This window comes from Onychomys torridus, chromosome 19 (assembly GCF_903995425.1).
Source record: "Onychomys torridus chromosome 19, mOncTor1.1, whole genome shotgun sequence".
In the NCBI taxonomy this organism is placed as follows: domain Eukaryota; kingdom Metazoa; phylum Chordata; class Mammalia; order Rodentia; family Cricetidae; genus Onychomys; species Onychomys torridus.
The window spans coordinates 57,254,001-57,278,410 of record NC_050461.1 but is presented as its reverse complement, the minus strand read 5'-3'; the positions used below and the strand labels follow the sequence as shown (position 1 = coordinate 57,278,410).

The 24,410-nt window shown below is 43.0% G+C and overlaps 1 long non-coding RNA gene across 3 annotated transcripts in view; it reads right to left on the bottom strand.

The window, feature by feature from the left end:
- Positions 1–23,294, bottom strand: part of LOC118570631 — a 53,728-nt gene extending 30,434 nt beyond the window's left edge. Inside the window, exons 1-3 of one of the 3 annotated variants that reach the window (XR_004943210.1) lie at positions 22,995–23,294; positions 22,234–22,347; positions 9,007–10,013 (exon numbers count right to left, since the gene is read on the bottom strand). This is a non-coding gene — a long non-coding RNA (uncharacterized LOC118570631). Of the gene's footprint in view, positions 1–2,614; positions 2,687–9,006; positions 10,014–22,233; positions 22,348–22,994 lie in introns of those variants that run through there. The other 2 variants (XR_004943211.1, XR_004943212.1) reach the window with 2 other exon arrangements.
- Positions 23,295–24,410: the final 1,116 nt, after the last annotated feature.

The following is a 24,410-nucleotide window of genomic DNA, read 5'->3' as shown; positions in this document are numbered from 1 at the left end:
CTGTCAAACACTTATTTTCACTAATGGCTTGCTCTCTCACAACCTATCCCCGTATGCAGAAAATAGAACATCCATCTGATCCCAGTTAAAACTAAGTGCTTAATTTGATATGCATTTTTCCCTTTTTAAATTTAATCTGTGTTAATTCTTCCTGACATGTATTTAATGGATTCCTCCAAGAGAAATACCCATTCAAATGTTAAGGTGGTTTCAATAAGCCAACTATTTAATGATTTATTTTTTTAATTATGTTCATGAGTATGTATCTATGTGAGAGTATGTGTACATGAGTGTAGTTGCTGATGAAGGCCAGAAGAGGATGTGTGTCCCCTGGAGCTGAAGTGGCAGGTGGTTCTGAGGCTGCCATATGAGAACTGGGAACCTAATTTGGGTTCTCTGCAAGATCAGCAAATTCCCTTAGTCACTTCAGCCACTCAGAAATCACATGACCACTACTGTCCCTGTAACCAACACCCTCATGTAAATGCTGCAACTACCCTAGGAAGATGCTTCTGAAGGAAAGTGGAACTGTTCCTTCAGAACTTCCTCTCCTTCTCCAAAGCCTGGGTCAGGTTTCTAATCAATGCCAAGGATGAGCTCTCTGCTTTCCTCGGGCTGTGACATCACAGGTGCCTTTGACAAACCCACCACATTCCTGTGATTATTCTCTGCCTTGCCATAATTCAGAAATGCCAATTAGTGTCCTCTGAAATCCAGCTCTCTGGTGAAGCTTGCAAATATCTTAGTCTCCCTGGTGATGGCTATGGATTTCTCTTCCTCTTACAAGGAGATTAAATAAGGCCTCAAGAGGATTCATGCTACCTCCAGCTTATGGTCAACCAAGAAGACGTTCTCCTGGGAACCCATTAAAGGACTCGGAGCAGAAAGTCTGGAGCTCAGCCACCATAATAAGCAGCAGCGTGCTCATGGGACTGTCTGGAGTACTGGCCCTGTGATCTGGGTTCTGTCCTACATGAAATGGCCTTTGTCCTGCAGTCTCCTCTCTCTCAATCCCTTGCAACTTACTGAAGTGACTGTTTGCTTTCAGCATCTCTGTGGATCAATTTACAAGATGGCATCATGACCCTTCCCTTTGTCTCCACAAGTAACAATTTTCAAGGCCACTTATTTAATTTCAAATTTGACATGAAAGGAACAGTAAGTATTATTTAAAATGCCTGTCGAACAGGTAATAAGGTCTGTGACTCCCTAAAATCCATTCATGGTTTCTCTAGGCCTCTGGAGTCTGAACAGTTGTACACAGTAAAACACTGACTTCCTTGAACCTCCCTTGATTGTTGTCTAATAGAGCAAGACACTCCTCAGACATCCTGATTACATTATACAGAAAGATTTCGTTAAATGCACCCTGGCTTGGACACCTGGTAATCTCAAAAATAGCGGTGCCTTTGATCTTGAGGAAAGAATTTGCATCTTATGTGACTCACCAGGCACTCTCAGTAATTACACAGCACTCATCCTCAGGCAAGCAGAGGGCTGAAGGGGACTTGCCCTGGCTTTGAAAATCCAACTCTGCTTTCTGGACCTTGTATTTCATTCTACTGATAGAACCATAAGAGTAATGCTGTTTCCCTATGTGGAGGTCATTTATCAGCTGAAAACGCATGCCAGGAAGTCATAAGCTAGAACCAGGATCGGAGAACTTAAGCTCTCAGGCCAAGCAGGCTTTCCTGGAGTGTTACATGTCCACATACAGGTGTTCTGGACTGTAGACACCAGAGGCCAGCAGTCTCAGCAGAGTCAGGAACTGGTCACATGACTGATTTAACTACTTTACCCTTCAAATCAAATCTTTGTCTGCCCATGAGTAGACATGAAGCGGTCCTTCTGCTTCACCCTCTTCTCCTCCAGTCACACACCACAAACAAGGTTAGTTCATAGCGTTTAGTGTGAAGCCAAAACCCCAACACCCTTGTTTGACTGGGGCTAAAAATACACACATACACACACACACACACACACACACACACACACACACACACACACATACACACACTTAGAGCCAGAAATGTTTCAGATCTTCAGATTCTAGACTTATTTTAATTTTAGAGTATCTGTCACAGATTGTCAGAATCCTGGAGATTGAGCCCAACCTAAATGCAAAACTGATTTATGTTTATCTACACCTTATACACTTAGACTTAAGGTAGTTTCAGGCCATACTTTCATAATGAAATATAAAATATCATGGTGTGGAATTTTCTACTTGTGGCATTGAGTAATCCTCCAAGTTTTGAATTTTGAAGCATTTTCAACTTGAGGATTTTAGATTAGGGTTCCTCAATTGGTACACAAAGGCTATCCTGACATTGTGGCTGATTTCTCCATCTTCTTTCATGCTGACTGACCAATGGGAACTGCTCTAGTTATCGGCCAGGGGGCTGCTCTTTCCCTCTCACTGCCTTGAGTCAATCAGCCCACAGGCATCTTGCTTGCAGGGCTGCCTGCTTCCTGGATACCCATGAGCCCACCCTCCCCTGCTACCATCCTCCCAAGCTTCCATCACCCCTGCCACCCATCCTCCCAACCTCCTATCCACCTAGCTAGCTTCCCCCATCCCTCCTTCCCACCCTTCCCTGCCACCCCTACTCACCTGCTCCCATCCTCCTCTGCTGTGCCTAGTGACTGAGCTACACAAGACAGGTGTATACTGTGCTTCTCGAAACTGAGAAGAAAGGATTTGGAAAACTGTCACCATAAGGAAGGGATACATACCTGAGGAAATAGATGTGATTAGCCTGACTATGCCCTGTATACAGGTAATGAAACGTCACCTGGTATTCCATTAAGATATACAATTGCATGGCTTAAGTGTAAGTTAGAAAAAGAATAAATAACACGCGGAAGAAAAAGAACTTGAGACATGTCTCTGCACAGCTGTAACTGTGGTTACTATTCTCAGTGACAACCCACTCATGACTAGTGAGTAAAGCTCACCATCCCTCATTAAAATCATCACTAGTACAGATGAAAAGGCACACTGGCTAGTTCATGGGTGAATATACAAATTTCTTATTGTTCCCAGTGTTTAGCTGCATCCTTTGCCAATGGTATTTAATATAACGTTTTCTTTTATTGGATTTCTAAACTTCTTTTAATATTCATGATTTTACTGTTCATAGCCACAAAAATCTAAATGTTCTGTATTCATTCACATCTTATGTAATGGCCAAAGGCTTTATAGAAAATGTTTCCATATTAGAAAACACCATGAAAGGTATATTTATTTTTAGTTTAAAAAAATCTATCTATATACTTAATTGTCTAGGGAAGCAGAGAGTATTTTAGAGTTCTTAAAAATTATTTAGTGAGAAAATCTGCTGATCTCTTCTAATTCTACTGGCCAGGCTATAGAAACAAATTCCTTATTCAGGAATAAAAACACATAACTACACTGCTTTGGTCAGGAAGCCATCTTTCTTGGCACAGGGTATAAAAATGAATTTAGATATTGAAAGAAGTTCATCTTTTCAAGTATGGAAAGATACAGTTTATTTCTATGGGGATGGAAAAAAACTATTTGGGAAGCCTGGCTCCTCTTTGGTGGTCCAGCATCATACAAATACCACCACTTATTTTCTCTGGCCGGAAGGACATCAGAGATTCTCAAGAAAAAAGAACCTACAAGATAGGAATAAGAACTGATGATAGGGTCTGGAAACACAGACATGTTTAACATGTAAGAGGTCTGTAATTGGCTACGTAGAACTTAGACCCCTTGCCTGAAATCTTGGTCATATCTTGAGACAACATTGTGAATACAATGAAGAGCTGAGATAGGGGGCCCAGGCCAGAGGAGGCCCAGAGTCCTGACAGTCATAGCCAAGCAATTCTTCTCATCACACCGCATGCACAGAGAAGCTGCTCTCACATATGGGCTATGCTGTTGGTCCCCACACATTCCCTTCAGGGGACAGTAGCAACCTCAGTGATCAGGCCATTCTTATTCCAACTGAAAAGGATGTAACTCCCTGGCAGTGTGGGTAAGCCTACTGGTCTCTCTGCTACAGTCATAAGACTCTATTCTAGCATCTGAATTAACCAGCTTAAGAAAGCAAGAGAGGAAGGGAGGGATGGAGGGACGGAGGGAAAGGGAAGGGGAAAGGGAAGTGGGAGAGCTATGATGGGGAAAGGTGACCTTGCAGAAGTGAGACAGATTTCAGGAACCATTTCATCTGAACATTAGATGAAGCTGAACCTACTTATTTTCTCCATGTGTCTGGATGCCATAATAAATGTCTGAGATGGGCAAGTCCAGATCAAGGCAGGAGCACATTCAGATTCTGGGTTGCTGTCTTCCTCCGAGATGGCTCCTATAGCAAAATCCTCAAATAACTAGAGGGATAAGAATAAAAGAAATAATCCCTCCTTTAAGCCTCTATGTAGGGGCTCTGACCATGCCCCCAACTTATCCTCTTCCAAAAGGCTCCTCTTCACTCTATCATACTGACAATTAAATCTCAACATTTAAATTATATGAGGCACATCCTAGCTATACCAACCATTAAATACCCAAAGTGGGGTGTCTCCTTGAAAATGAAGTTTTTAAAAACGTGGAGTTAGAATTATCCGGTCCTTTAAAGCTCATAACACAGAGCCAATTGGTGGCCACTTTCTACAGGTGTTACTCATATGTTACTGGAACTTTTCTTTCCCCAGGGGAACACCATGCCCATCCTCTGCTCATTGGTGACAGCCCAGTCAGTTCTATCAGGTCCATGTTTCTTTGGTGGCCAACACCCCCCTACTTTATAATGTAAAGTTTTCACACTGCTCACAACCTTCTTATTGTCCATAAGAAATTCTAGTGAGAATACATTGTTTAATTCCTCAAAAAACCAGGGTCCAAACTCACCCCTAATGCATGTGAGATGCCTAGGGTATTCATGTGAGGTATGGGAAAATAGGAAAATTGCAATACATGCCCACTACCACTTGGTGCATTTTAGATACATAATTAAAGGGAAAATAAAGGCCAGGTCAGTGGGAATGGGCTCTAGAAGCCAAGAGCCAGGAAGACTGTGGACCTGAGCAGTCAGAATAGAGGGAAGTATCAGCCAGGGCTCCCTGTACTGGCTCCCACACGGGTCTTGACTCATGAAAAAGCTGACTGCTCTCCATGCAGTGCGCAATCATTTCCCCCTTTTGATAGCCAAATGGTCAGTGTCTTTAAATAAATAAATATAAGTAAATACGTAAATAAACAAATAAATATAGGATGAATAGGGAATCTCAGGATTCCATTTGTGCCTAAGAGACTTCCTTTCAACTAATCTCTCCATTTTTATCTGTCAGCCTTAAGAAAGGAGAAAGATGATCCGTTCAAAGGCTGCTGCCATCCAATTAACACTTGACTCCAGGTAGTAAATCATATCACAGACTTTATTGACAATGTGTGGGACATTATCTTTTCAATGGCACTTGGCGTGACCTTTAAACTCCAAATGGTGTGAGAGATGTTCCAGTGCAGCCTTCCAGGGCCCACCACCCTTACTCACAGCAGAGTATAGCTCTCGAAAGAGAGAGCCCAGCCCTGCACAGGAAGGGCTTTGCCTGAAATACAATTACTGCTGATTAAGCGTCATCAGCATTTCATGGGTACACATCTATTTTTATCATGCATATTTAAAATCCACTTGAACCGGATTTCCTTCCTCAATAGTTCATTATTGGTACTTTTTTCCCCCTCACAGAGAAAAAAAAAATCAAATGTTCTATAATGCGTTTTGTGTAGAACATGGTTCTAACACCACAGAAAATTCCGTTAAATGTCAGAAGAATTTAAAGACTTGTTGTTGAAAAAAATCACAGGCTCAGGATGTTATGAGTATTTGGAACCTTGGAAACTTTAATAACCATTGAGGGCAGGAATCTTTCAGAAGTCCCAACTTGGCTATAGCGTACGATATCATCACCAGTTTATTAAAAGAAACCAGTAATTATACATGTAAGACAAGGGGAGGGTTTGGAGTGCTTCTCCTTCCGTGCTGTATCAGCATTCTTCCTGGGGACGCTCATGCATTTTAAGGATACAAGATTTTATCTTCCTTCAGCCCTTTGCTACACTAAATAATCACGTCTGTAGAGCTGTTAAAGTCATTTGCATCTTGCTTTATCCTCCCAGGACAGAACAAAAACAAGGTACCGAAAGATAAACAGAGACAGAATTCTAATCTAGAGGCAGATGAGTGCAGGAGACATCAAAAGGAGCTCAGTGCAGGTTAAATGCATAAATAAGTGAACGTACAAGAGAACACAAGCACACACAGGAACACAGGGACACACACATACACAGTCACACAATACAGATGTACACACACAGGAGCACACATTCACACATTCAATACACACCAGGAAACACACATCGATATGCAAACATGCATACACAGAAACACACAGACACATACACACACACACACACACACACACACACACACACACACACATATATATATAAACAGCTATATAGATGCATACATAGCTACATACATGCATACATGAGAACACACATCAAAACATATGTGTACAAATGCACACACAGAAATACACATATACGTGAACATACAGAGTTATGTATATTCAGATAAATACAGAGAAACCCACATACAGGTACACATACCAATGTATGCATGCATACATAGCCATATCAATATGCATGTACACATAGACATGTCCACATGTACACTCACATAAACATATATGAATATATGCAGGAACACACAGCCACACGTATACACAGGTACACATGCACATACAACTACATTTGTATACACACATACACATGAACACACACATGCACACATGCACACAAACCATGCTGGAGAACAGAACTCTTAGAAGACACTCATCCTCTGGTAAAATACTAGACGAGTCCAGGAAAACAGTCTATGGCTAACAAGTATCTGTGATTCCTTTCAAGCACTCTCCGAGCCTCACTAACCACTACCTTCCCTGGTCCTGAAAATAATTATCACCCTGGAAGTTTGAAACTGACGGCACAGACACAAAATGCAGAACCCAGAGCTATTATGGAGACTGGGTAATTGGTCTCCACAGTAATGAGGCTGGGAGACCGGGAGGGATCCAACCTGGAGAAAGGAATTTGAACTTGAATTATATATATATATATAATTATTCTTTTAATTTTTTATATACTACATTTTGATCTTCTTCCCCCTCCAAGTCCTCCAGACCCTCCCCACTGCTGTACCCACCCAACTTCATGTTCTTTCTCTCTCACACAAAAATAGAAAAAAACAAAACAAAGAGAGAAACAAAACAAAAAGGCCAAACAAAATAAGTAAATGATTAAACAAATCCATTAAAAACAAGAGAAAAGCAAGTTCTATTTTGTGTTGACCAAATACTGCTCAGCACGGCTTGCCCTGGAGGGTGGCTGAGCGGGTGACACACCCAGCTTCCCTCCTGTGGAGAGAGCTACTCTTCCTGGGCCCAGCAGGCATCAGCTACAAACAGCTTCCAGGAGGTTAGGGGCAGGGCTTGGTGCCCACTTCCGCTCTCTTACTGGGATTTCCTCTGTTCGAACCTGTGCGGGTCCTGTGCCTGAGCCTGTGCCCTGTCTCCATGTGTTCACATGTCTGTCAGTCCTGTTGTGTCTGGATGACTCTCTTCCTGTGCAGTCACCCATCACCTCTGGCTTTTCCAATCTCCCCATCCCCTTTTCTGCATAGACATCCCGTTTGGGGCTGAGTGCCCCAGAATCTCTGCATGTTGTCCAGTTACCGGTCTCTGTGATGACTACCATCTACTGCAAGAAGGAGCTTCTCCTAGGAGGGGTGACACAGTATTATGGGGTGCCAGAGCCGGGTAGTCCCTGGGAGAGAGGGCTCTGCTGGCCAGCATGGAGGAACAAAGGAATGGAGGTTAGCAAAACATGGCAAGGAAGAACTAGAGCAAGTTCATGCCTGCACCTTAAGGAAGGTGTGAGGGACTGAAGGTAGCCTGGGAGGCGGGCCTTAGGGCCTATGGGTGGGGCTAACTTTGAGTTTCTTAGGAAAGATGTTACCAACATTTACAAAGAAGACCCGCAAAGCCAACTCCAGTGTCCAAGCCTACTCTGTACCAGATGGGATTTGCTCACCAAGTCTCCGCTCTGCCAGGCCCCGACCGCATTGGCACTAAGAACTGAGGAGGGAACATAAATATGCATTCACTTGCAGGGCTCATAATACGATATGACAAATTAAACTCTGAACACAACCAAAGAATAATCCTAATTGAAACCTTAACCAGCAATCATAAATGTACCACAAGTCAGATTTATACTCCATGTTATACGCATCAATTCAATCTATTACATCCAATATTAATCTGAGGAAACTGTAGAAAGGTAATAAATCAAATTTTATTTAAGGAAAAGGACAAAATTTGTTAGGCAAATTGGAGAAAGAAAATCAGAAAAGGCGTGTGAAGTTAAGCATCTGAGGGGCAAGAAAACCTGAGCTTCATGCAAAATATTCCTCAAGTTGAATACTTTGCCAAAGATGCAAGAAAAGATGAGAAAAGAAAAACAAAAAACAAGTTTTTCAAAGGAACCACTGGCACATTGGCAACCACATCTCTACCTTTAGTTTTTTAATAACAGGTGTTTTATCAGACAATAAGGTAGAGATCAGTTGTTACAATTAAGAAAATATGGCCTTCAACATGAAAAGAAGAGGGCCACAAGCCATGCCCTTCCACTTGGCAGAGGAGCTATCAACAGTGAGTGGTGGTTGAAGAAGGAGAGGTCATTCTCCTTCAGGGACATCCTTCTGCCAGCAGGTTGCCCAAGCCTCAGAAGATGGCCCCACACCCACGCACACACAAGTGGCACTAATTGGAATCAGGTTATCAATAACAAAAACCAATGGAGGACATGTAGGTAAGGAGGATATTAAAAAAGGTAATGATAGATAGAGATGATCGAAATATGTTGTATAAAATCTTCAGATCATAACAAAATATTTTTAAAAGGAAAGCATGGTCTTGGAGATACAACTTTGGCTGTCTGATGATAGGACATAGGAAACAATTTTCCTTCATGAGACAGGCCTGAGCATTGTGTAGGATAACTCATGTAAAGTCCTCTGCATAATGCTCAATGCCTGAAGTTCATTGAACACATGTTAATTCCTTTACTTCCCGACTGTGAGCTCCCCCAGTGTTTGCTACAGGCCATCTTACAGTCTGGTGTTAAAACGTCATGAAGAGCCACAGCCTACTGATGTTTGGTAAATTTTATATTTAAAATTCACATTACCCTAATAAAAAGAAAATCTCCAACTTAGGATTTTATTCTGCTTTGCAGTAATCCCCACAGGAGTGGAATAAGATGACTCTTAGCTGAGTTCATCACAATGGAATATGTGTGTCTCTTGGACCCAGGAGTATCTTAGGTACTGAATGACATTAAGCTTGCATTGTGTTTTGCTAGTGTGGGTCTGCACAGACACAGCTCCTCCTGTGTACTGTGTGACTGTGTGACTGTTTTGTTTTAATTTCACTGTTTTTCAAGACAATTCACTCTTCCATTTTTCCTTAGGGTCCCACTTGTTGTGCCATACAGCACAGCCACTCGGTAAAGAGCCATCATCAAACTTCCTAGATGATGAATAAGAGAAAGTACTGAGAAATCTTTGTATCCTCCAATTATCTTCTAATGTGTGCTGGTCACACTAATGTCGAGTGAGACCCACACATGTGCCTCACTTTATCAAGAGTAACACAGCACTCTGCTTTGTTATCCCCAATGGCAGTTCACCAGTTCAGTGATGACATGGTGCCTTGCCTCTGTTGTATCTTGTAAAGGCAAGAAGATGAAAGAGTGACAGAGTGAACCAAGGTCCATAGCACAATCATGCCCCTCCTCCCATTCCCCAAAATGGAGCCAGTGGTTCTTCTGTAGCCAAGCAGGACTTTAATGAGACATGTGATGTTCAAGTTCGTGCTCTTGAGCACAGATGTTTGACCTCTCCCCAAAACAGGATATCCTGGAGGACAAAGAGTGGCTTACATCAGTAAACAGTACATTCCCACCAATGAATGAGTTAGAAGCTGGGACACAAGCAGCAGGTTCTTCAGAATAGAAAAAGAATGATTTGTGAACAGAAACAAAATAAGAGGGAAATATTTTCTTTCGGTGTGGGTTTTCTCAGCCCTCAAAAATAGTATCCACAGTTTTACATGAACCATGAGACTCCCACAGCACTGAACCACTGAACTGCAGGCCCAGTTTTTCACAGAAGATTCAATCAAATTAAACCAAGATCCAAGTGAGACATCTATGAAGGTCAGTCAGACATTTCTATTTAATACAGTTAGTATTTGGATGTCTCCTGATTAAGTATTTTTGAGCCTTATAATTTAGTCATTCACACTACTGAACTCTATTTAATTTACTTTCTTCCCAGCTTTCAAAAGGTTGCGCTGAGTTTTGTGTTTCCTCATATTGAATTTCAAAATAGCTATTTTGCAGATGTTTCCTTCTTCATTTATACATGAATGTAGTATATGCTTACTGAAAGGTAGTATAGCCTTTTTCCAGAATGTTTATTTTCCCAGAAGTTACTCACTTTTTTGACCAAATTTTACTTGCAGATTGACTTACTGGAAGTTTTACTGAGTTGTTTTTATCCAGCCAGCCAGCCAGCCATCATCGATCCATCTATCCATCAGCCATCCATCCATCCATCCATCACCCATCCATCACCCATCTATCACCCATCCATCACCCATCTATCACCCATCCATCACCCATCTATCATCTACTCATCATCCATCCATCCATCATCCATCATCAGTCCATTATCCATCACCCATCCATTACCCATCCATTACCCATCCATCCATCCTCCATCTATCATCCATCCATCCATCATCCATCATTCATCCATCATCCATCCATCCATCCATTATCTATCCATCATCCATCCATCTATCATCCATCATCATTCCATCTATCCATCACCCATCCATTATCCATCCATCACCATCAATCATTCATCCATCAATCCATCACCCATCCATCATCCATCATCCATTTATCCATCACCCATCTATCATCCATCATCCATCCATCATCCATCATCATTCCATCTGTCTATCACCCATCTGTTATCCATCTATCACCCATCCATCATTCATCTATTATCCATCATCAGTCCATCCATCATCCATTCATCCATCCATCAATCCATCCATCCATCCATCATCCATCTTCAGTCCCTCTATCCATCATCATCCATTATCCATCCATCACCATCAATCCATCACCCATCTATCATCCATCCATCATCCATACATTCATCACCCATCAATCACACATCCATCATCCATCCATTCATCACCCATCAATCACCCATCCATCATCCATCATCCATCAATCCACCTATCCATTACCCATCCATTATCCATCCATCACTCATCCATCATCCATCTATCATCCATCATCAATCTATCTATCACCCATCCATCATCCATCCATCTATCCATCCATCCATCCATCCATCCATCCATCCATCCGTCATTCATCCCTCTCTCTATCCCATCAATTAGTTGGGTGCTGAGCTCAAGAGTAGGCTCTGAGCTGGTGACTGAAAGTATCAGAGGAGAATGAGGAAGATACAACAAGACCTTGTAGAATGGACAACCTGTGTTCTGCAAGTATGCCCTGATTTCATGAGTCCTATGCATTTCTGGCAGCCCAGAACCAGAAGAGTTGGTTTGTGCAGAATGTCCATTTGAGAGTCACAACATCACAAGCCAGCCACACCTCACTCTTAAGAACTGGGAAAGTTGCTTATCTTGGAGCCTATTAATAGCTTTTGACCACTACAACAAATGCCCGAGATAACCAACTCACAAAAAGAAAAGGGTTCTCTTGGCTCATACTTTGGGAGGTTTTGGTCTATAGTCAGTTGTTCCCACCATGTTTAGGGCTGTGATGGGTACCTGGCAGAGCAGAAAGCCTCACTTCATGCCACAGATGCAATTAAAAAAAGCAGGAGGAAGAGGCTGAAACCCACAGCTTAGTATGAGAACATATTTCTAGTGTTCTCTCCCCTTCCCACTAGGACTCCTCTTAAAGCAGTGGTTCTCAATCTTCCTAATGCTGTGAGCCTTTAATACAGTTCCTCATGCTGTGTTGACCCCCAACCATAAAGTTATTTCCATTGCTATTTCATAACTGTAATTTTTCTACTGTTATGATTTGTAATGTAATTATCTGTGTTTTCTGATAGTCTTAGGCAACCCTGTAAAAGGGCCATTTGACCACCAAAGGGGTCGGGATCTGCAGAATGAGAACCACTGTTTTAAAGTTCCCATTCCCTCCCTCTAGCATCAACCAAGGACTGAGACTTCATCATATGGGTCTTTGGGAGACTTCTAGAACCAAGCTACAACAAGATCTTTAGTTACATGTTGGGTGACAGTAGTACTTTCTCAGGGTCTGTGAGAGGAAAAATGAAAAAAAAAAAATACAACCCGTGGCACTAAACAAGTATGTGTTCAATAAACATTCATTACTGATATTTTGTCTAGGCTTTCTCAGCTGAGGATTTGATTTGTTTTGAGCCTGTCTTGGGATGACAAGCTGTCAAGCTCTCGTCAGCCCCACTCTTGTAGCACTCCTATGCTGCAATATTGACTAAAAATAGACTGTAATTCCCCCTAGGAAAGAACTCAATCTGTGCACCTGTGCCTTCCCATCTCACTAGGTAAACCCTGTCAGCTCCCTGACAATACACAATGTGGTTCCTACCCTTGTACTCTAAGACAAAAAGAAACCAAGAACCACTCCCACAGGGAAAGAATCGTCCTCATTAGACAAAAGCTAGGAATTCACTTTTGCTGTAAATTCATTTTATTAGTTCCAAGAAATCAATGACAATAAAAAAATGTCTCCTAAGAATGAGAAGTAAGGCTGGATAGTGTAAGAGTTTTGTCCAATATGAAGTCTTTGCAAGAGATGGCAGGAGTGGTAGCCCATGGCCTCATCCCTGGCACATTCCAACCCCACCTTGTGATCAGACACTGGGCTCTTTATTCTAAAATTAGAATGTCCTTGGTCTTTCTGGGTATTTTATGCCCTGTGCTATCTCTCTATGTTCTGTGAATTGTGGGTGTGTTTCTCTTAATTTACAGAGACAATTTAAAAATCTCATCCAGTAACAATTTTGTCAGGCTCTGCCTAATGATGAGTATTATGGGGACCATTTCAAAGATGTGTCTCTAGTTCATTAGGAGATGAGTATGCCAGAGTGTCAAACTACATCAAATATATGCCAAGAAGGAACCGAGTCTCTCACAACCCTCTGCTCAAAGAAACAGCCTCTCACCTGTGAATGCCATGCAATTGGAATAACTAACTATAGGGGGTCTCACAGCACCCATGGGTTCCTCTTTGTGAGAAACCAGTCAGGAGTGGGAGGGATTTCAGCAATGATGCAACCTGTGCTGAGCACACACAGTCAGAGAAGCTGCCTGTAGCCTCAAGTCATGACTTTGGGGAGCTCATCTCTGACATTAAGACAATGTAGCTTCCATGGCATTTTGCCAGAAATAGCTACATAACAGATTGCATCATTATTTACTTTGGGGTTCTCTAGACAACATCTGGTATCAGTCATTTTGTGCTAATTTATAGCAGCCTGGGCGGGCCGCAGAAGCCACACTGGCCCGTGACAGATCTCCTATCAGTACCATGTTGTCTAAGCATCACTTGCCTCCCAAGGTCCCCTGTTTCCTTCAGGTGACATCTCCACTTTCCATCTTGAATAGGAGAGGATCCCCTTCTCCTACCACAGTCTCCAAATGCAAATCTGTCCTCCAAGCCACCAATTAACCTTCTCAGGGGAAAGATGAACACAAATAGTTTGCGACAATCGCAGCAGCTTTGGGTGGATGCCGGTCATATGCAGCAAGGAGTCCTTTTGCAGCTGTGCGCAAAAGCACCCAGTGGTCCATACTCTCCTTGAGATGCAAACTTTATTTACATGTTAAAATTAAAAATTAGCCCATTTATTTTCATTTGTTTACATTTTTATTTATTTGTGTACTTGCAGGAGATCCACACAGGTTCCAGGGATCAAACTCAGGCTTAGCTGCAAGCACTTAACCCATTGAACCATCTTGCTGGTCCTATTTCATTTGTTTAAAGCCTAGAAAATGTGCTGAAGATATAGCTGGGTGAGAGACCACTTCCCTGGCTCACACAAAGCCCTGGATGGCCACCTTAGGGCCAGAGGAAAGGAGAAAAAAATCATATAGAGAAATTTTGGTAGATATTTGGAAAGATGTACAGTTCTGATAAGCATTAGGTTAGGTTAGGCACAAGCCTCTATGTGGATAGAAAAACTGAGTGTGCTAGGTAAGGCATTTGGGTAAACAAATATGGAGAAAGATCTCCTGTGCTTTGCATGGAAACATTGGTGGGGATTGTCTTTGCTCTGGAGACGGTCACTGTACTCCATCCAGGCTGTTGTGATAAAGCAGTGCTGCTCTGTTCCCTGCAAAGATGGGCTGCTGGCAGCAGTGCCCGCCACTGTCTGGGGTTTGGGGATGATCACTCTTACCTGGGCTGATGAATTGGAACCTATTGCCCACCCTCTTCACCTTGCACAGGACTGTTGTTAGAATTAGCAAATGCCTAAGCCAGCAGAGGGATGCTGTTAATACAAAACATCACCCCTGAATATCAGAGCTCTCCAAGTTAACTAAATGAAGATGAATACAGCTGTTCCCAATTACAATTCCTCACACTTGGCAGCAGAGTGTCCTTAGGAGCAGCCTAAGGACCACGACATCACTAAGTAAATAGTGCTACATCCTGTCTAACCTGGTTCTGGATGTATCTTTTTTTTAAAAAAAATCCTATTATTTCTGGAAATGAGATCATTGTTCCCTGACTACATAACCCCCTCAAAATCTCCCAGGGCACTGCTGCTGGGAAAGCTGAGGGAATGGAGACCCTCCCCCCCATAGATAAACTCAGAGCCCCACACTCCCTCCCCAAGAGTACCCAGTTCCCAAGAAATATGCCAAGCTTTTCTAGTACGTCTCAGAGAATGTCCAGTCACCAATAACTCCAGAAGAATAATTCAATTGTAAAGGAATAGGGGAGGGGAACTCTAACAAATTGTCTGCAGTAAAAAATTCAGAGGCTGTAAAGAGGTGGGGGATGGTAATTCTGCCAAGGGGCGAATAAACAAGATCCTGGAATTCGTGTTTATAGAATGTCTTCTTTAACAAGCTGTAAGCCGGCATCTTCAGATCACTCATGTAAACGCTTCCCAGGATGTCGGTCCTGATTAAGGATGTGTGAGGGTTATTGAGTTCTGAATTAGATGCACTTTAATAAAACAGTAGAATGTTCTTATCTGACTGCACCTGTATTGATTGTGTTCAAAAGGTCTGCCCTTGGATCCAGGTCAATGATTTTACATAAACTTACGGGAGAGTCAGAGAGCATGTTCATTTGCAGATGCTGTAGCTGTCCGATTTGTCAGGCTTTAGCACTCTGAGTCTAGAAGACATGGTTGCTGCCGAGGAAAGTTTATTTTTGCTTTTGTTACATTTGCTTAATCTTCTGGTCACATACCCAGTTAATTTTCTAAAGACTCTATCAAAAGGAGAATTTTATTTCAAGTGTTTTTATATTTGAAGATATCTTCCACACAAATATAAAATACACAGTTAAATTTACTTTGGAAACATGCTGCATGTCTAAATAACACACAGTGAGCAATTCACAATTAAAATGAAAAGCACAGGATGAGAGACTGGCAAATGGGCAGATGCTGGCAAAATCTAAGGGAGTCCATTGTACACTGTATCTATTTGTTCATAGTGAAGAACTAAGCCTTGAGCTGAGACCGAGCACAGAGTAGGGCAGGAAGGGCTGGGTCAAGGGGCCATTTGCAGAGGAGGACTGTGATCAGGCAGAGGTGCTCTGGTGTTGCCTGACAGTATTCCAGCATGAAGGTTACTGAGGGGAATGTGAGCAAGAGGCAGAGAAGGAAAGGGGGCAGGAAAATGTTTGAAGCAAATTATATACATGTGTGAAATCTCACAGTGGAACTCATCACAGATAAGGAATATGCTGGTTAAAATATTGTTAAAATGTTTAAACAGAGATAGCTTCTCACATTAGGTACAACTGGGTGATTTTTCTAGACCACATTGAACTGGTCACATATGGACATGTACTTAATGGAGTTGGTTTCACTGAAACCATGAGTTTTCTTGAAGAATCTCATGGAAGAATCAAGACACAAGAGCACCAAGGATGCTTTCAGGGAAGCAGACGTTGTGATAGGTCATGAGCTTGATGGCGGGTGAGGAGGGGAGTTGAAGATGAAGGGAGGGAGGGGTATTGGGAAGTGGGGAGCATTGATGAATTGGGGGTCTCCATTAAGATCTTAGACACAGAAGTAACAGAGGAATGCATGAGCTGAGGAGGAAAAGGTGAGTCTCAGATCAGAGACTTGACATAGTCTAGAGAGTATGGTTATTGGTTAATAATAAACGCAGGGAAATGGTGATAAATATGAACAGCAGGAGTGAGAGGCAGAAAGTGTATGTGGGAGATGAGGAGAACAAGGTGGGGGCAGGGTGTCAGTGACCCTTTATCTGAAGAATGTCACTACAAGTAGGGAACTGGGCATTGGGGAAGAACAAGAGAGAAGTGGGGGGTGGGGAGGAGGGGGGTGGAGGAGGGGGAGTGAAGGGGTGGGGGAGGACAGGGAGGGGGGTGAGGGGGTGGGGAAGGAGGCCTGTCATTGCTGGCTGGAAGCTTAGGTGCTTCAGAGACACTAGTGGGTTTATCTGATCTTATTTATATACGCTAGAGGAGAAAGATCAACAATGATCCTTGAAGAGCAAGAAAGATAGTAGACAGCCTCCTGCTCCTCTGGAAAACGTCATGTGGGAGGAGAGCTATCGACTGAGCCATACAACGGAAACTGTGCTTTTGGAGAGGTTACAGGGAGGGAGGCCAGGTCCGTGTGACAGCCTGAATGTGAAGTATGGAGAGCAATGACATTCTAGGCAAGCAGCAGATTCAGTGAGGAGGGAATCAAAAGAGCAAAGTGAAGTAAACAGAACCCATGTTTAATGGTTGATTCTGGGTATCTCCTAGACTGTGTTAAGGGGTACCCCGGTGTCATAGTTAGGGTTTCTATTGCTGTGACAAACACCATGACCAAAAGCAAACTGGGGAGGAAAGGGTTTATTTGGCTTACACTTCAGCATTGCTGTTCATCACTGGAGGAAGTCAGGACAGGAACTCAAACAGGGCAGGATCCTGGAGGCAGGAGCTGTTGCAGAGGCCACAGAAGAGCGCTGCTCACTAGCTTACTTCCTATGGCTTGCTCAGCCTACCTTTCTTATAGAATCCAGGACCACCACCCACCCAGGGATGGCACCACCCACCATGGCCTAGACCCTCCCCCATTGATCACTGAATGAGAAAATGCCTTACAGCTGGATCTCATGGAGGCATTTCCTCAACTGAGGCTCCTTCCTCTCTGATGATTCTAGTGACAAGGGAATGTTTTTCTGTACACTGCAAATATGTGTTGTTCTGATTGGTTGATAAACAAAGCTGTTTGGCCTATGGCCAGGCAGCTTAGAGGCAGGCAGGAAATTCAAAGGGAAAGCCAGGAAAAAGGTGGGGAGAGACGCCAGCAAGCTGCCCAAGGAGCAACACGTAATGGGATGCAACTAAAGCCGCAGAACATGTGGTTGATACATAGATTAATAGTTGTGGGCTAATTTAAGACAAAGCTAGCTAGCTAAAAGCTTGAACCATGGCCATGCAGTTATAATTAATACAAGCCTCTCTGTGTTTACTTGGGTCTGAGCAGCTGCTGACCAGGTGGGACACAGAAAAACTTTCAGCTACACTCTAGCTTGTGTCAAATTGACACACAAAACCAGCCAGCACACCAGGTGTGGTGGTTAGTGTCAGCTGGCAACTTGACAGATTCTAGAATCACTTGGGAGATGGGCCTGAGAGTCATTCAGACCTCATGTCCCCACGCATAGCTTTGAGGCCAAGTGGCCACCAGTGAATACTTTTAATCTGAAGTGATACAGGCACCATGGGTACTTTTTTTGCTACCATGACAAGTAAAGAAAGAGAAGAAGAGCTTGTTCTTGCTCACAGTTCAAGGGTAAAGTCCATTGTGGTGGTGGTGGTGGTGGTAGGGGGGAGCCAAGGCATCAGGAGCTTGAAATAGTTTGTCACATGACACCCACAATCAGAAAGCAAAGAGAAGTGGATAATTCTGCTGCTGCTCAGTTCTCTTTCTCCTCTCACACAGGCCAAGATCCCAGCCTAGGGAATGGTGCCACCCACAATGGGTGGGTCTTCCTACTTCAATGCAGTCAAGACAGCCCCCACAAGCAAGCCCAGAGGCCTCTCTCCCAATGAGTTTAAACTCTGTCCAGTTCACAATGGTCACTAACCATCACAACAGGTAAGGTACTGATATAGGTTAATTAATTGTCTGTTAATAATGTCAATAGCATTTCCAGCAACAACAATCATCTGGTCTTCTGTTTGAGAAACTAAAAAAACTAGATATGGATTTGGAGTGGACCTCGGGGAGCCCCGAGTATCCTAACTCACTGCTTACGAGGTCACCATCACTTTTCCTGAATCACCACTACTGCTATCGGAACTGCCAAGCTAAGATTCAGAAGGAACAGCACCAGAAAGGACGAATCTGGGCCCAAACTGCCATGAATAAATCCTAAGAAACTCTTTGTCTTACAGAAGACAGAAATTACAGGGTCTGGTGCTGGCAGAGGAGAAAAGTATTTAAGGCTGTAAGCGGGTTAGCCCTGGTAGAGTGGCCACCTGGGGACCATTACAGACATTATCTTCATCATGGGTGTTCTGCCCATTAGCCAGAATTACCGGAAGATTGAAAGTGGACAACGAAGGACCAGAGAGTACTCCTCAGGTCCTGTCCCAACCACACTGGCATTAGTGCAGGCTCAGTTTCCCCTTACCCTATGCAGAGATGAGGAGAGTAGACTTCTTTTTCCTGCCTCCTGTGGGGGGCGGGGAGTGGGGGGAGAGCACTGACCGCTAGGGAACCAGAGCCACCAGACAGAACATGTGTAGGGTTAGAAACTTCCTGGTCATGCAAGCCAAGACACATAGGGAGGTTGTGGAAAGGGCTGCCAGGGGCTTCAAAGCATGTCAGCACTGGGTCTTCTCTTACCACATCCTTACTGCTGAACAAACCCTAGCCCACTGTGAGGCACCGGCAGACATGTGTTGATTTGTGTTGGTTTGAAGTTTTCATGCTAAACCTGCCTCAGAGCAGCAGAACCTGAAGAGTAAATGGATTTCAATGGAGCCACTTACTCCTCCATTTCAAGGAGATCCTTGAATAGATTCTTCAAAATCAAACAAAAGTGCAATTAATTTATCATAGGAGCACAGATGTAGAACCACAGGTCAGAGTCTATTCACACTGTAATTGCTTCCTATAGTCATTTCTTCCCAGTGTTGCCTTAGACTGTACCTATTTACCCATCAGCCTACAAACCCAAAGTAAGCAAAGGCCACATATGTGGACCAAATACTCTCTCATCCACATGTAAACATTAGAAATCCAGATCTCCATAGGCTGCATTGATTGCAGTAGATTGTCACACACACACAAAAAAAAAAAACCCACCATACTTGACCCAACCCCAATCATAAACCTAAGATGTTTAATAGACCTTTGGGTGAATCACAGAGGATTATGAAAACTCTAACACAATGAAGAGATGGCTCAGTGGCTACAGTACTTGCTATGTAAGCATAGGAATATGAGTTGTGGTCTACAGCATCTATCTAAAAGGCTGCTAATAGCCATACACAGCTGTAACCCAACATTAGGGGAGGAGCAGGGTAGAGCCAAATGGACCTTAAGGGTTCCGTGCATAGCTAATGCAACAGGAGCAGTGAGCTTCCAGGTTCAGTGAAAGACTGTCTCAAAATATCAGGCTAAGAAGCAATTGACAAAGACAGTGTCAACCACTGGCTTCTACACATTCCTGCACAGACGAGAGAGCCAATCACATACAGTTACACACACATGCATACAACATACAAACACTGGAAAATTGTGATTTCATGTGAGCAAGACAAGATGTTTCATTTCACACTCCAATGGTTGCTTAAAGATATGGCAGGTCACCCGACATACTCACCACGCTCCAAAACCACCTTTAGATGACCATAAAAACCCACAGCCTTGAACCTGCTAAAGAAAGCCAGGTGCATTAGTTGTGGAATTCTCCTTCCTATACTTTTGAAACACATTTGAAAAGGCTATGTTCCAGCACTGACTTAATTCTGCCAGATGGGGGACCTGTGAGCAGTAGCACTGTCCTGCCCAGTGAGGGCCAACAGAACACCTCAGCGGGAGAGCCAGCCGAGCATTTCCCAGACTGAGCACTAATGTGAACCCAGAATGCTTTTAGGGAAGTAAGAACAGAAGAGAGATTGACTTGCTTGTCATGCTTCCTTTGGCTGTGAATAGCCACTGTTGACAGTGGGGCTGAAGAAATACCAGATCCTTCCTGCCTCTGAATGCAAAGTCCAGGAATCAAGCACAAAAAGTGTTTGGGAAACTACCACTGATCCTTGCCAAATGTTTACTGGTTGATGGCAAAATGTGAAAGAAAATGACAATCCAGGGAGTTTGCTGCAAACCTAAGCATAGTCCTAAGTATCGTCTTATTTTCAAAATGAACTTTCAATTCTGTCTTTAATGTCAAACGTCCTTTGTGCAGCTATGATGCTCTGTAGCAGAGGGTGGCTATGTCATTTGATTTCCTTTATAGTGTCCTTGCTGGCAAAAAGTGAGCCTGGCAACACTGTCAGCCTGTACTTCCTCTGGGGCTTTTACCAGTCTGGGAAATGGAAAAGGGGGACCTCTTTAAAGAGCAGGAAGGCAGCTGCTGTAAGGGGTGGGGGTCTTTACTCTCTTTCATTATGAACTTTTGGCAGAAATGACTGCATCATCTCAGCAAAACCCAAGAGCCAGGAAGGCCACTGTGATGAGTGCCTGGCTCTGTTGAGAGAATGATCCCTGAAGCGCCCTCCTCCACCTCCCAGGCAGGAGCATTTCACAAGCCAAGAGAATAGAGAAAAGATCTTCTTAACACAAACCACAAGGTACCAGACAAGCATCATCCATGTCAAGTGCATGGATCCCCTGTTAGAATGAAAATCCAAAGGGTTTTCATTCTTCCAGAATACAGGTCATGCCAAGATGTTGTCCTAAGAATGGGAGGCAAGCAATGTGGTGCACTGAAGAGTCTTGAGAACAGGGTGGGTGAGGGACTTTTGGTTGAATATTGCTTCCTGGTCACTTCCTCTCTGGGAGTCTCTTTTCAGACACACTTTCTCTTAAGTCCTTTAGCGCAGCACATCCTTCACCTGCTGAAGCTTTCTGATTCTTTTGCTTCTTGTTCTCCTGACTTACAGCAGGGCCCTGTCCATAGAGCATTTCCAACTCTAAACATCTAGCACAGGTTGGATCAGAGGTGAAACTCCCAGAGTCCTCAAAGGAGTTCTAGTATCATGCCAGTCTGGTATAAACTTACTCCTCAATCTTCCCAATCATGTGTTCATTCACTCAATAGATTTTATTCTCAAGTGTACTTGGACTGATGACTGTGTTTTCAACATGGGTAGTGCTGTCTTATCTTCAACTGCTTAAATGTCTTCCCTCACAGGAGAGTAACGTGAAGGAGCCATTGCCATTTCCATTGCCTGGTACAGAGTGTGATATGTAGGCAGTGCCCCCAGCCCAGGGAGATCTGATACCTAAATATCTCCCATTGGGGGCATTCGGTGTCTTGGGCACTAGGGAAGTTCATGTCTGTTATGTCACTGAAAACTGAACTTCTCCCTATCCCTTATATATGTCTTACCTCTTGCACAGATAAGAGAAGTCAGGTGATTTATGCCACCTTCAAGCACATGATGGGTAATAGAGCCATGATTCAAGCCCCCCAAATTGGTTCTAATTCATTCAATGAACATTTCGCCATATAGTCCTGTTGCTGATTGAGTAATTTAATAAGCTAACACTCACTAGAAGGCTGAGGAGATAACATGGCTGATAAATGCTCACAGTACAAATGTAAAGACCTGAGTTTGGTCCTCAGAACTCACATAAAAAATATCAGACCTACCGGCACATGTAAATAATCCCAGGGTTGTGAAGACAGAGGCTAGTGGATCCCTCGGGCTCACCAGCCAGCAAACTTAACCAAATAAGGGAGTTCCAGGCCAAAGAGAGCCTCTGCCTTAAAAACAAAAACAAAAACAAAAACAAACAAACAAAAAAAGGTGTACACTGCCCTGAGGAATTACATTAAGGTTAACTAACACCTGACCTCTGCATGTTTGCATATGCACACACACACACACACACACACACACACACACACACACACACACAGAGAAAGAGAGACAGAGAGAAAGATGGGGGTATAATGGCATTAGGATTACGGCAATGCTTGAGTAACATACATACCCTATAGCATAGCACCCCTTATATAACAAATTCAAATAGCAGAAATTCCTCTACCAACCCCAAATTCTGAAATCCTGCTAAATAATACTTCCTTTAACAGTTTACACATATGTCTATCGATTATAGAATGTCTCATGGCAAACTATTTGGGAACAGACTATAATGAACATATCCACTAAGTTGAACACATTTCCAATCTCCTGAGTCCTTTTCTAATTCTCCTTCTAACTCAGTCTGGGAAATTTAACATGTAAATACATTTACCTCAGTAGTTCAAGTTTTAGTCAGAAGGGGAAAGAAAACATAATTAAGCAAAAAAAAAAAAAAATCATAGTTTTAGAAAAGATAAATAAAGCTCACAAAGTGGTGATTGGAAAAATTCTGATGAGTAAATAGACAAAGAAATATGCTTCCTACCTTCTCATTCACTGAATATTGACTAAATCAGTGCTGGAATGTGGGCTGTTCACAGATTAATTTGCCAGTTCAGTGTATAAACTCCTCCGAGCTTCTCCAAGCTGGACTCAGTCCTCTCACCTAATTTCATTACAGCTCAGAGAGCTGAAATAAAGGGGAAGATGAATGATATTTGAAATTAGTATTTCCCTACCCAGGGCTAATCTACAAACCAGATATTATCAATTTTTTATCCCATTCCCAAATCAAATAATTTCAGAGACTCGATCCTGACTGCCTATAAAACTGAAATCCCCAGTGAGCAAGAATCACAGCTGTGGCTTACTTCCCCCACCACCAAGCAAATTCATTCATCTGGACTTAGATTTCAGCCTAGAGTCCCATGGAAGGAGAGGGTGGGAGCCCAAGCTTGGCAGCCTCTGAAGACCTTGAAGAATTGGACCTAAATGTGTCGGCACGTCTTTGTGTGACATACAAAAGGAACTTGTGAAGATCCTTTCTTACTGGTCATTTAATTTTCCTCTCTTGAAAGACATTCTTTGGTAATGTGGCCCTCTTAGCATTGCAAACATCATGCAGGCTGTTACAACGGTGCCATTCAGGACTGTGCTGGAGGCAGGCTCTGTGGGATCACAAACAGGAACTGGAAAGTTTAGGCATGCTCCCAAGGACTCGGTGGCCAGACACTGGGCACAGGGCAGCCAATGTCTCCGGACCAGAAGATGACAGAAACAGTCTTGCGAGAAAAAGACACTGAGGACAAACCTGTCCTCTTGTGTTCTTCCTTTCTATTTGTCAGAACAAGCCACACTGTTGTATATTTTAGAAATTCTGTAGGAGATAAAAATATGATTTTATTGTGGATGCAAAGTATAACATGGAGACTGGCAATTTAACCTGTCATTTCCTAGGCAAAGTAAACTAGGAGGGAGAAAGGCCTCTTAACAACGGTCTAAGTTTAATTTCTAGATATCAGATCCTTGAGGCCCCAATGTTCCTTCTATTCAAAGGCAATTATGCACGGTGTGTGTGTGTGTGTGTGTGTGTGTGTGTGTGTGTGTGTGTGTGTGTGTGTGTGTGTATCTGTGTATACACATACATATATATTATTTTGTAGGGACTTGTCCATACCCATTTCCTCCATTTCTCTCAGAACAAAACAATCTTAGGAAAATCAAGGGAAAGGCCCCAAGGAAAACAAATTCAAAATATGCTGTAAAAATGTCTATGTCCTCTCATCAGTGAGACCACTCAGAAGTCCTCAGCAATATTATTTAACTACCCACTGGGACAATAAAGCAAAGTGTATCGGTACTATCTGAAACCAGTGTTGAAGGTCACATTAGTGTCACTCTCCAGAGTATGCTGTCCCCGGGGGACACTCTTGTTATGAAGCATGACTACACAAACTAGAAA